The 14,046-nt window shown below is 39.5% G+C and overlaps 1 protein-coding gene across 1 annotated transcript in view; it reads left to right on the top strand.

The window, feature by feature from the left end:
• Positions 1 to 14,046, top strand: part of SMC5 (structural maintenance of chromosomes 5) — a 515,710-nt gene that overhangs the window by 448,064 nt on the left and 53,600 nt on the right. The gene's annotated exons all lie outside the window — the stretch shown is intronic.

The raw sequence follows: 14,046 nt of genomic DNA, 5'->3' as shown, positions 1-14,046 counted from the left end.
TATTCCGATACACAGGGATCATCATCAGTTTCTCAGGTTCACCTTCCTAGACAGGCATTACCAGTTTGTGGCTCTTCCCTTCGGGTTAGCCACGGCACCAAGAATCTTTACGAAGGTTCTAGGGTCCCTTCTGGCGGTTCTAAGACCGTGGGGTATAGCAGTAGCCCCTTACCTAGACGACATCCTGATACAGGCGTCAACTTTTCATATCGCCAGGTCCCATACGGACATTGTTCTGGCATTCCTAAGGTCTCACGGGTGGAAGGTGAACGAAGGAAAGAGTTCTCTCTCACCTCTCACAAGAGTTTCCTTCCTAGGAACTCTGATAGATTCAGTAGAAATGAAGATTTATCTGACAGAGGTCAGGTTATCAAAACTTCTAACTTCCTGCCGTGCTCTTTATTCCATTTCTCGTCCGTCAGTGGCTCAGTGTATGGTGGTAATCGGATTAATGTTAGCGGCAATGGACATAGTTCCGTTTGCCCGCCTACATCTCAGACCACTGCATGCTCAATCAGTGGAATGGGGATTACACAGATTTGTCCCCTCTACTAAATCGGGATCAAGAGACCAGGGATTCTCTTCTCTGGTGGCTATCTCGGGTCCATCTGTCCAAAGGAATGAGTTTCCGCAGGCCAGAATGGACTATAGTGACGACAGATGCCAGCCTTCTGGGCTGGGGTGCAGTCTGGAACTCCCTGAAGGCTCAGGGTTCGTGGACTCAGAAGGAGGCCCTCCTTCCGATAAACATTCTGGAACTAAGAGTGATATTCAATGCTCTTCAGGCTTGGCCTCAGCTAGCTGCGGTCAGGTTCATCAGATTTCAGTCGGACAACATCACGACTGTAGCCTATATCAACCATCAGGGGGGGAACAAGGAGCCCCCTGGCAATGTTGGAGGTTTCAAAGATAATTCTATGGGCAGAGGTTCACTCTTGCTATCTCTCAGCTATCCATATCCCAGGAGTAGAGAACTGGGAGGCGGATTTTCTAAGTCGGCAGACTTTTCATCCGGGGGAGTGGGAGCTCCATCCGGAGGTATTTGCCCAGTTGATCCAACTTTGGTGCAAACCAGAACTGGATCTCATGGCATCTTGTCAGAACGCCAAGCTTCCTTGTTACAGGTCCAGGGATCCCAAGGCAGCGCTAATAGATGCTCTAGCAGCGCCCTGGTCCTTCAGCCTGGCTTATGTGTTTCCACTGTTTCCTCTGCTCCCTCGTCTGATTGCCAAGATCAAGCAGGAGAGAGCTTCGGTGATCTTGATAGCCCCTGCGTGGCCACGCAGGACTTGGTATGCAGATCTGGTGGACATGTCATCCTTTCCACCATGGACTCTGCCGCTAAGGCAGGACCTTCTACTTCAAGGTTCCTTCAAACATCCAAATCTAATTTCTCTACGTCTGACTGCTTGGAGATTGAACGCTTGATTCTATCAAAGCGTGGTTTTTCCGAATCAGTCATTGATACCTTAATTCAGGCTCGAAAGCCTGTCACCAGGAAAATCTATCATAAGATATGGTGTAAATATCTTCATTGGTGTGAATCCAAGGGTTACTCATGGAGTAAGGTCAGGATTCCTAGGATGTTATCTTTTCTCCAAGAAGGATTGGAGAAGGGATTGTCAGCTAGTTCCTTAAAGGGACAGATTTCTGCTCTGTCTATTCTTTTGCACAAACGTCTGGCTGAGGTTCCAGACGTTCAGGCGTTTTGTCAGGCTTTAGTTAGAATCAAGCCTGTGTTTAAACCTGTTGCTCCGCCATGGAGTTTAAATTTAGTTCTTAAAGTTCTTCAAGGGGTTCCGTTTGAACCTTTGCATTCCATAGATATTAAGCTTTTATCTTGGAAAGTTCTATTTTTAGTAGCTATCTCCTCGGCTCCAAGAGTTTCGGAGTTATCTGCTTTACAGTGTGATTCCCCTTATCTGATTTTCCATGCAGATAAGGTAGTGTTACGTACCAAATCTGGGTTTCTGCCTAAGGTGGTAATAAGAATTTCAATCAGGAGATTGTTAATCCTTTTTCAAAGAAGGAACGTCTATTACACAATCTTGATGTGGTTCGTGCTTTAAAGTTTTATTTACAAGCTACGAAAGATTTTCGTCAAACATCTGCTTTGTATTTTGTCTACTCTGGACAGAGGAGAGGCCAAAAGGCTTCGGCAACTTCTCTTTCCTTTTGGCTAAGAAGCATAATTCGTTTAGCTTATGAGACTGCTGGCCAGCAGCCTCCTGAAAGAATTACAGCTCATTCTACTAGAGCAGTAGCTTCCACATGGGCTTTTAAACATGAGGCCTCTGTTGAACAGATTTGTAAGGCGGCAACTTGGTCTTCGCTTCATACCTTTTCTAAATTCTATAAATTTGATACTTTTGCTTCTTCGGAGGCTATTTTTGGGAGAAAGGTCTTACAGGCAGTGGTGCCTTCCGTATAAGTTTCCTGCCTTGTCCCTCCCTTCTTCCGTGTCCTAAAGCTTTGGTATTGGTATCCCACAAGTAATGGATGAACCCGTGGACTGGATACACCTTTACAAGAGAAAACAAAATTTATGCTTACCTGATAAATTTATTTCTCTTGTGGTGTATCCAGTCCACGGCCCGCCCTGTCATTTTAAGGCAGGTGTTTTTTATTTTTAAACTACAGTCACCACTGCACCCTATAGTTTCTCCGTTTTTTCTTGCTTGTCTTCGGTCGAATGACTGGGAGTGGCATTTAGGGGAGGAGCTATATAGACAGCTCTGCTGTGGGTGTCCTCTTGCAGCTTCCTGTTGGGAAGGAGAATATCCCACAAGTAATGGATGAACCCGTGGACTGGATACACCACAAGAGAAATAAATTTATCAGATAAGCATAAATTTTTGTTTTTTGGAAAATATCAGGAGAATGTTGTTCATTTTTGGTGCCCAGATCCTGCTAATTCTTAGGAAGAACATTTACATAGTCAGAGCATTGAAGTTCTGTCTTCAAGCTACTAAGGAATTGAGACAATCTTCAAGCTTGTTTTTTCATTACTATGATACTTGTAAGGGGCAAAAGGCTACTACTATAGCTTTGGCGTCTTGGCTCAATCAGGTAATGCTTACTTTTTGGAGATTTAGGGGCTGTCCTGTTTGTAAGCAGTTTTCCCTGTTAAGGGAGGAAATAGCTAAACTTCAAGCTAAGGTAAGTAACATACCTGTTACCTCTACAAAGCTGCCTCAGAAAGAAGCCCCTCTACCCCAGAGATCAGCAAGGAGAGGCAGATGGATCACTGTAGGCTCTGGAAGAATTAGAACAGTAGACCAGAAGCATTGCCCACAACCTCTGCCATTGCAAAACTCCTATGCTGCTCTTGCCGAATACACTTGTGATGAGGAGATTGCTGTTTCTGAGCCCTCTGAAGCTGTAACAGGTAATTTAAATCTATTGGCACCTGATTCTCCAGGTAACATAACACAGGAAAGAACTGCAGATGTGTTTTTGAGAAAAAGACTGTTAGTGGGTGACTCTATTTTGAGGAATGTGTATTTAGGTGAAAGTAAAGGAGAAACAAGGGAGGTTAGATGTCTTCCAGGAGCTACTGCTCACAGGGATAAGAATCGTATTTTGAGAATTGTTAAGGCAGCAGGAAAGGGAAGTGAGTTAGATGTGATTGTTCATTTAGGAACAAATGATCTGGCTAGTAATCATGTTGCTGCTGTTCAGAAAGAGTTTTGTGACCTAGGTAATCATTTAGAGACTGTGGCATCAACTCTATCATTTTCTGCTATTTTACCTGTGTATGACCAGGAAGCAGGAGAGATGGAGCGGATAACAACATTTAATTCTTGGTTAGATAAGTGGTGCAGGGAACGAGGATTTGGTTTTATTGGCCATTATAGCTCTGTTTGGAAAGATACTAGGTTATTTAGGAGAGATGGCTTGCATTTGGATGCTAAAGGAACAGAGTATCTGGGAGAGGAGTTCAAATACTTTATTAGAAATCATTTAAACTAATAAAGGGGGTAGCATTAATATATCCACCTGCCCCCCACAGCATGCCAAAACTGTTAGTCCAAGTAACAATTCTAGAAATTCTAGTAGAAAAATTCTTCGTGCCATGAGCACAAATGCTCGCAGCTTAGGAAATAAATTACCTGAACTCATTTCAATAATGACTAGGGACAACTTGGATTTAGTAGCTATAACAGAAACATGGTACAATGATTTGCATGACTGGGACATAGTCATACCTGGATACAGGTTATTTAAAAAGAACAGAGTAGGAAAGAAAGGCGGAGGAGTTGCTTTGTATGTAAATGAAAATATAAAGGTTACTGAAATTGTAGGAACAAATGATGAGGTGGAAAGTATTTGGGTGACTTTGGAAATTGGAGATAAAAATGTTTTTAGAATAGGGGTTGTATATAGGCCTCCATTGCAGGATGAAAAACTGGACAATCTGTTATTAGATGAAATAACCAAAATGACCATGAAGGGTAAGGTTATAGTACTGGGGGACTTTAATTTGCCAGATATAGACTGGAAGATTCCTTCTGCTAGATCGGCTAGAAGCAGGTATATTATTGAATCTCTGCTAGGGGAATCACTTGAACAATTAGTCAAGGAACGAACTCGTAAGGAAGCTATATTAGATCTAATACTTACAAACAGTGATACAGTTTCAGATGTGTCTGTAGGTGAGAACTTAGGATCCAGTGATCATCAATCTGTTTGGTTTAGTATTCATGTTCAGGAACTGTCCACCCAGACTAAAACAAAAGTTTTAGACTTTAGGACGGCAGATTTTTCATTAATGGGAGAATACCTAAAAAACTATTTAAAAGGGAAAACTCTTATTACAGGGGTTCAAGAACAGTGGGAATTTGTGAAAGGTGCCATTTTAGATGCAACCGCACACTGTATTAGACATGTCTGTAAAAGTAAAAGAAAGCGGAAACCAATTTGGTTTTCCAAAGAAGTAGCACATGCTGTAAAGTCAAAAAAGATAGCTTATAAAAATTACAGACACACACAAGCAGATGATGATATGAAAATATGGAGACTCCAACAAAAAAAGACTAAGCAGTTAATTAGGAAGGTTAAAGCTCATGCAGAAGAGAAGATAGCACAGTCAGTAAAACATGGGGACAAAACATTCTTTAGATATATCAGTGAAAGAAGAAAAATAAGGTAGGAATAGTAAAATTGAAATCAGTTGATGGTAGAATAATAGAAGGAGATAAGCAGATTGCAGTCTGTCTCAATGATTACTTCTGTTCTGTTTTCACTAAAGATTGTGAAGATACAATGTCTACATTAAGGGATGCTACGCAAAATAGAAACAAGCTTAGCAGTAATCTTTTTACAGAGGATGAGGTTTTGTTAGCATTATCAAAAATAAATGTTACAAAGGCAGTGGGTCCTGATAATAATCATCCAAGGGTTTTAAAAGAACTTCGATCAGTGCTAACTGTCCCATTAACTGATCTGTTTAATCAGTCACTATTAACAGGAGCTGTCCCAGATAATTGGAGAATAGCAAATCTAATACCTCTTCATAAAAAGGGCAGTAGAGAAGAATCTGGCAACTACAGGCCAGTTAGTTTAACTTCAGTAGTAGGGAAATTAATGGAAAGCCTCTTAAAAGAAAGAATTATGACTTACATAAAGACAAACAATTTAGAGGACCAAAATCAGCATGGTTTTACTTCAGGGAGATCATGTCAGACTAATCTAATTGACTTCTTTGATTATGTAACAAAAGTATTAGACAAGGGAGGAGCAGTTGATGTAGCATATCTAGATTTCAGCAAAGCATTTGACACCGTCCCACACAATAAACTTATTCACAAACTATATCTCCTTGGTCTAGATTCAACAATTGTGAACTGGGTTGAATGCTGGCTTAAGGACAGAAAACAAAGTGTCTTAGTAAATGGAGTTCATTCAGCAGAGGGGGCTGTTACTAGTGGTGTTCCTCAGGGGTCAGTTCTGGGGCCTGTTTTGTTTAACATATTTATCTGCGATATCAGCAAAGGGCTACAGGGGAAAGTATGTCTCTTTGCAGATGATACAAAAATTTGCAACAGAGTGGATGTTCCAGGGGGGGTAGACAAAATGAGAAGTGATATACAACAATTGGAGGATTGGACAAACGACTGGGATCTAAAGTTTAACACAGCAAAGTGTAAAATAATGCATTTAGGGAAGAAAAATCCAAATGTTAATTAGACTCAATGACACTTTACTGACTGTTACAGATGAGGAACAGGACGTGGGAATTATTATTTCAGATGATTTAAAACTTAGTAAACAATGTAGTAATGCAGCGAGTAAGGCTAGCAGAATGCTTGGATGTATTGGTAGAGGTATTTGCAGCAGAAATAGTAAGGTTCTTATGCCACTTTATAGATCATTAGTTAGGCCTCATCTTGAGTATTGTGTGCAGTTCTGAAGGCCATATCTTCAGAAGGATATTAACAAACTTGAATCTGTGCAAAGGAGGGCTACCAAAATGGTACATGGTCTAAAAAATAAAACTTACCAGGATAGGCTCAATGACCTAAATATGTATAGCTTAGAGGAGAGAAGGGAAAGAGGTGATATGATAGCAACTTTCAAGTACATTAAAGGGTTTAGTAAAACTGAGGCTGTGGGTATTTTACATAAAATGGAAAATTCAAGAACAAGGGGTCATGAGCTCAAGCTAAAGGGTAGTAGATTCAGGAGTAATTTGAGGAAGCACTTCTTTACAGAAAGAGTGATTGATTTATGGAATAAACTTCCTCAAGAGGTAGTAGCAACAAACACTGTGGGGGACTTTAAAAATGCATGGGACAAGCATAGGGCTATCCTACGAACTAGATAAGTTTATACTGTTAGGTAAGGTCGGGCAGACTTGCTGGGCCTATGGCTCTTATCTGCCGTCAATATCTATGTTTCTATGTTTCTATTAATTCACAAGGGTTACTTGGTGATGGGAAAGTTGCCTCCTAAGCGTATCACAGCTCATTCTAAAAGATCAGTTGCTACTTCCTGGGCTTTCAAAAATGATGAATCTTTGGAGCAGATTTGCAAAGCTGCAACATGGGCTTCTCTGCATACCTTCTCAAAATTGTACCGCTTTGATGTATTTGCTTCTTCGTAAGCAGCTTTTAGCAGGAAAGTCCTTTAGGCCGCTGTGTCTGACATGTAGGAACTGCCAGAAAATTGTCCCACCCATTCTGTAAAATGGACTGTCTGCTTTGGTATTAATCCCACATGTTATGGAGCCCTATGGACTATCGTCATTTTACGAAAGAAAACCTAATATATGCTTACCTCATAAATTATTTTCTTTCAGAATGATGATAGTCTATGGGGCTGCCCATTTAAATTTTTTGGGCGACAATTCTAATTGTCACCTCTATAAGATCCTGCTTTGTCTTTCCTACCTATATGTTTCCTATTTTCTGCTCGGCTGTACATTGAACTGAATAGAGATGGGAGAAAATTTAAGATCTTGTGTGGGTTCTTGGTCTCCTCTGGGAATTATAACCAGGTTATGGAGCCTTATGGACGAATGTGAGGTAAGCATAAATTGTTTTCTTTGGTTACATACCATTAATTCTACCATGGCTGGAGAATGTGGGATTTTTTTTCTTAGGACATGAACTCTAAGGAAAAATTCAGATTTGAATAGCCATTTTCATTCCTTAGTCATTCTAGGAATCTAAAATTTCCTCCTTTCTCAAATTATAGATTTTTTTTCAGAGCTGCCTGGAAGTCTGTTATTTGGAATATGCCAAACAATCTAAGAAGCATAATTCCCCTTATAAATAACTTGGCCTAGTCACATGTCCAAAATCTCTGGATTCTAATCAAAATTACGTATAGTTACAGCATGGACATCAAGCCAACATTTCGAAAGAAGGTTATTCTGGCTTCTTTCTGAAAGATTCTACACAGAAAGGAGTTTCTTTTTTCCATCTAAACTAGATAGTGATAGTTCTTGATCCTTTTTTTTTTTTTTTTTTTTTTGAATAAGATAAAGGATTTTATTCCAATTTCTTATTTGTTCTATTTAAAGAGGTAACTTTATGGTCTATTTTGGATCTCTAAACTTTTACAGGTTTAGAGTTCTTGCTTTCAAGATTGATTATTTTTTCTCCTTTTTTACCCTAGTTCATCAGCGTTTATTTTGATTCACAGAAGATTTGAAGGATGCTTCCTTCATATTTGTATCTTTAAGGACCATCACCAAAATGATGTCCCTCTGTTTGTGGTTCTTCATCTGTTATAACTCCTTTAGGGTATTTCTGTGGTTCCATTTATGGAAACTATTTTGGTTCAGATTCCATTTTTTAATTTTAGCTATATTTTTAACAGTGGTTTACTGCTGTTTTTCACAGGCCTGGTGGTAGAATCAATTTTTTCAGAAAGTGTTCACTATTAAATAAAAATGCCGGGGACGGAGCAAGCCGGGCGTCTGAGCGGTCGCACATTGAAAGAGCTCTGCTCTTATTCTATCTATAATTAATATTTAGACCGCTCAGTACTGCCCAAATTGTTGCTGTATGGTGATCAGAGATCTGGAGACCAGTGACATAGAGTCTAGTGGAGAAGAAAGGACCTAAAATTGTTACCCGGAGCAGACTTTTCCACCCACACACGCTGCCCGTCTGAGACGCGGCCATTTTAAGAACCACGTGGAACTCAGCTACAAGTGAGAGAAACATCTATTTCGCAAATAGAATACTTAATTCTTCCCCGGGATGGAGACTTCCATGGAAGCCTTACTATATCTACTAGCCACCAAGATGGAGAGTCAGTTTAATACTCTCATGAAAATCCTCAGAGATGAGCGGAATCCTACCTCCTCGAGAGAACCTGAATGTCAGCATACACAAACCTCATACAGAGTACGAGAGGTTTCCGAGGGAGCAGAGCGCCCAGCAGGAGATCTGGAGGTACATGCGCTTTCTGATGAGCAGCGTATTTGTGACGATCCCCGGAACCAGACTGAGAGATGCTTATGGGGTATACCAGTACCTGGAGCCGGTCGGGGCTGTTTGATGAAATTTGAGGGACTGATCCCTGAGGGGCACCAGGTCCAAATTAGCTGTGCGCTAAACCCTCATGCTGAGCCGCTATCGGACGTAACTCCCACGATGTCCAGCTTCTGCTTCGATCCTCCGGACGGTAAGATCAATAGAGAAGCCACCCCCACACTATGCACTAACAGTACGGGACACAGCTTAAGAAAAGCCTTAAACCTGACATTGGATACAAACGGCAGCTCACTACTTGTTTGGGGGTCTCTTATTCTGGAACGCAATGTGAGAAAAGCTAACGGGGAGTTCTCTAAACTAGATCTCTGCTCCTGGTCCCTCGACTTTACTACAGGAAACATTATATGGACTGCTGAAACAGTGTCTGTTTTAACCCTACTGCGTTGTGGTATTGGCTAGTAAGACTTGTCTCCTAGACCCAGAAGAGAGAGGTACTCCTGTACCTTTGGCTGGAACTGTTTTCAAAGACATATTATATAGAGACTTGGTGTTTTCTATACTTTCAGCTATCATGCTCAGTTTATATATTTTCTCCCTTTATTCTCAGGTTCTAAACGTTACGCTACTGCTAATGATATGTGTTATAATAGGTCTAGTTTTACCCCTCACTAACATTGGGACTACTAACTAGTTAATTTCAAGCAAGAATAGTACAGCTCCCCATTGCATCTCTCTGCTTCAGGTATATGTAAGAAATTGCTCTCTACATTTATGCTATATCTAATATGACTTGTATTTGTATGCTACAGCTCAGGGAGGAGTTTTTTAACTGCAGCACTATTTTAAACTTTAAACAGTGTTTACTCATGGCACAGGTTACTGAGAGTTTATGGATTTCTGCTGATACCAACCTCTTTTTAAATATTATAACCACCATATATGGTATACCAGCTATGGGTTTAGGGTCACTCATATAGGGACTAGATACCGCTTCTGCTTTAAAAGTTTTGCACACCTATTTCACTATACAATACATATGTTAACGATGACACTAGAACCTACCATACTAGCTCTGGAATATACAGAGTCATACTATCTATAAATAATTATATGGCTTGCCCTTCCATACGTTTATACAAGTAAGTTCGAGGGTCTTGTTCTATCCATACTTTATGTTCCTTTCTCTTTCATTCCTGACCCCCTCAGGGTTAAGTCACTTAGGTTTATCACACACAATAACAAAAACAGCAGAGTGAATCCTAATGCAGTTAAACTATGCAGCCAGCAAAACAACATTAGTTCATTCCCTATATCAGATGACCACTACTAGATGAACTCTGCAGGTTATTACTACCTCTCTTAAGTACCTCATACTGACATATACTGCTCACTAGATTACAACGCAGTGCCACTCTTAATAGCTGCTTCCTAGATATTTCTCTTTACTAATATGAGTTTAGGATAACTTTAAGATGACTCCTCATCTCAGAGACGCGCTTTCAATCTACAGTAGTGTCTTATATACATATTTTAATGGGTGTGGTTGGGCTGTGTCAACTGGGAAGGCATGGTCCGACATATACACTCACTACAGACATGTGGGTTTTAAGCGTGAGGCGTTGGACATATATCCAGTCATAACTTAAGAGATAATTTAAACATATTGTTTCCGAGAGCATGTGTAATAACTGATAGTATGTGTAGTGATATACCGTTGCTTATATACTCTGTAAGGACCTCTTTTTCTAGCTACATAGCCTGTTATAGTGTTTATTTCTCATCAGAACTCTATTGGGTTTGAACCTTCTGCTTCAAGACCTTAAGATCCCACACCTGTTTATATTGTATATCTGCTAGTTTTATGGGTATCCGTACTAAACCATACTGCAGTCTTATTAGAATGAGCTCCGCCCTCCCATGCTTTCTCCTCCCCTTTCCCTCCCCCCTCCCAATATACGAGTGGCTCTTGTCCACTGTAATTCCTCTTCCTTCCACTGTTCTATGACCTACTCGTGGTCACATTAAAAGCTAACTCCCCACATTACCACAGAAACACCCATCTTATACACCCTAGAGAAGTGGAGATCAGAATTCTATTATCAAAACATAAAATGAAGTTCCCTTTCAGTTTGCCCAACCATATATCTGACACCTCCCTTGACACAACATTGGTTTATACTTGTTTGAGCTAATCTTATTATATTATTATGGTTATATATATTTCTCTGAGCCCTTAAACTGTATGACTTAACTTGATATATAGACCAACCACTTCACTAGCCTAACGGATATACTAGGTGTCACAACCTTGGTTCTATATTCTTGTGTTACTATTGTGATTGGGCAGATGTTGTATTTGTACTCTTTGTACCTTTTTGAAACTTCAATAAAAAATATTATTTAAAAAAAAAAAAAAAAAATGCCAGTTTTTCAAGTTAGTGTGCAGTCTGGGGGCACGATGAGCTAAAGCTCCTTGGGCTGGTGAGGTTATTAAAGAATGCTTGCCAGTACTTCTTCCCTGGTGGAATGATCTTAAAACAGGGTGTCTCGCTGAAAAGTGCGCTATTTAATTCATACTTTAAACATCATAGAAAATGAATAATTTAACCATTTGCACAAAATTAAGCATAGAAAAATTGTATTGTTAAGCAGAAAGCAGCGTAATGTGCCACCTGCTCACTGCTTACTTCACGGTGCAAAATTTCGCTTTCCAGCGAGCTCCATTACTTTTAATAGGAGACTTCTCGCCACTTGCAGGGACTGCCCCTTTTCATGATAATTCCACCAGGGCAGCCCCTGTGAGGATTGACAAAAAAAAACAGGTATGAAAATCAATGTTTAGATTATCTGGGCCCTCAGAGTTGAGGAGAGCATTAGGATTTGGTCTCCGGTTGCCAATATACATCTTTGAACTTTGTGCAAACTTCTTAGTTCTCAGACTTGGCCTTTCTCAAACAAGACACTTGTCTCTGTTTTTTCAAGTCACACAATTTCACTGCTGTGGTATATTTTAATCTTCGAGGGGGAACTTTTCGTTTCCAATGAAGGAAATCACTTGACTTTTACTTAAAACTATAGTTCTGTACTGTTTCTGCATTTCACATTCCAGGGTTGAACCGTTGTGAGATATTTTGCTTCAGTTTACAATTTTTTTCATCTGGGAGAAGGGTTTCTCCTTCAAGGGTTTTCTACCAGTTTGTGAATCCCTTATGTAATTCACATTTAGACGTTGTTTAATCCTCTTTTTCCAGTTGCTTTGCCAGAGCCAAGGATACTTGGTCTCAGTATCTCAAGGCTCCTGCAGCTATTTTGATATTTCAACTACCTTTTAATACTTCATCTGTTGTACCACTCAGAGTTATAGTTCAAATCAAGTGCTGGTCAGTAATTCTGCTTCAGCTTGCTCATGCAGTACTGGTTATGCAGACCTAAATCGGTTGTTTAGTCTTTCAATTGGCCTTTACCAGTAAGTCAATAGTTATTTATTTTTTCTCGGGCCTATCAATTTAACGGCCCAGAAATTGAACTCTTGATTAATATACTAGACTAGCTGTTGCCCGTGGCTTAGCCCGCCTGGATTTTGTGATTTGTAAAAAAAAAATAGAAAAAAACGCAACCACTCACAACAACGTGTGTCTTCACGTGTGTGCCGGTTCGGGTTGCACACTCGCTGACATGAATTTTGGGAGTTTTCGTGAATTCTCTGTTTCTTGTACATGGGCACCAATCAGCTAAGTTGTGGGCGGTACGTCTGTCTGTTTGATATTATGCGGTTTACAATTACTTTAATATTAAATTGTAATTTTATATTATGACTCATCTGTAAGATGTGAAAAAGAGTATTAATTTTTTTTTTTTGTGATATCCATATCTTAAAAACTACTGACATTAGGAGCAAGAAATTTGTCATGTAAACTTACTTTATAATCAAGATTTTAGATAATAATTTCTACTTTTCTAACATCTTTCGATTTTTGAGATATAGGTTTTCTCATAAATCACATCCCCCTCCCTTTTAGTGGATTTTCGGGAAATGGTAAAACATGTGTGTTTGTTTTTAAAGGAGAATGTAAATACCAATATTCACATCTGTAACATCTTTGGTTTTTGAGATATAAGTATCCTTATAACCCCCCCGCCCTTTTCAACCCCCATTAAGTGGATTTTCGGGAAATGGTAAAACACGCGTTTCTTTATTTTTTAAAGGGGAATGTAAATACCAATTTTCACGCCTGTAACCGCTTTGATTTTTGAGATATAGGTATCCTCATAAAAAAAATTGACCCCCCCTTTTTCACCCCCTTAGTGACGTCATTTCTAAAAATCCTTCCTTAGTGGGGGCCTACGTCATAAATACAACTTACGTTCCAAATTTCACGTTCCTAAGTTAAATGGTTACAGCTGGGCGTTGATGAGTCAGTCAGTTAGGACTTCTTTTTTTTTATATATATATATATATATATATATATATATATATATATACTGTGTGTGTGTGTGTATATATATATATATATATATATATATATATATATATATATATATATATATAACAAAAAAGCTGACACTCACTGGTTTTATATCAAAACACACCTTACTGTGACGTTTCGGAGATACAGAATCCCCTTCCTCAGGAAGGGGATTCTGTATCTCCGAAACGTCACAGTAAAGTGTGTTTTGATATAAGACCAGTGAGTGCCAGCTTCTTTGTTATTTGTATTCTACCTGCCACTAGCACCCTGGCTGTCTGATTTTTGGAAGTGAGAGTGCTCTCCTGCGTGTTCACATAGATAGATATATATATATATATATATATATATATATATATATATATATATATAGATAGATAGATAGATAGATAGATACAACTTGGTCTTCTTTACTCTCTATTCTTTTGGCAGAGGTTTTGACAGGATCGTCGCACAGGCTTAGTGGCTGGTAATTAGGTGTCTGCCTTAACTTTTCCCCACCCATTTACTCGTGGACTCCACACCTTGGGTAATAGTTCCCAGGAGTAATGGCTTGTGGACTCTTACCACCTTATGAAAGAAAACACAATTTATGCTCATCTGATAAATTAATTTCTTTCATGGTGGGTGTC

The sequence above is a fragment of the Bombina bombina genome, chromosome 2 (genome assembly GCF_027579735.1).
Source record: "Bombina bombina isolate aBomBom1 chromosome 2, aBomBom1.pri, whole genome shotgun sequence".
In the NCBI taxonomy this organism is placed as follows: domain Eukaryota; kingdom Metazoa; phylum Chordata; class Amphibia; order Anura; family Bombinatoridae; genus Bombina; species Bombina bombina.
Note: the sequence above shows the minus strand (reverse complement) of the source record. Positions and strands in the feature narration are given on the sequence as shown.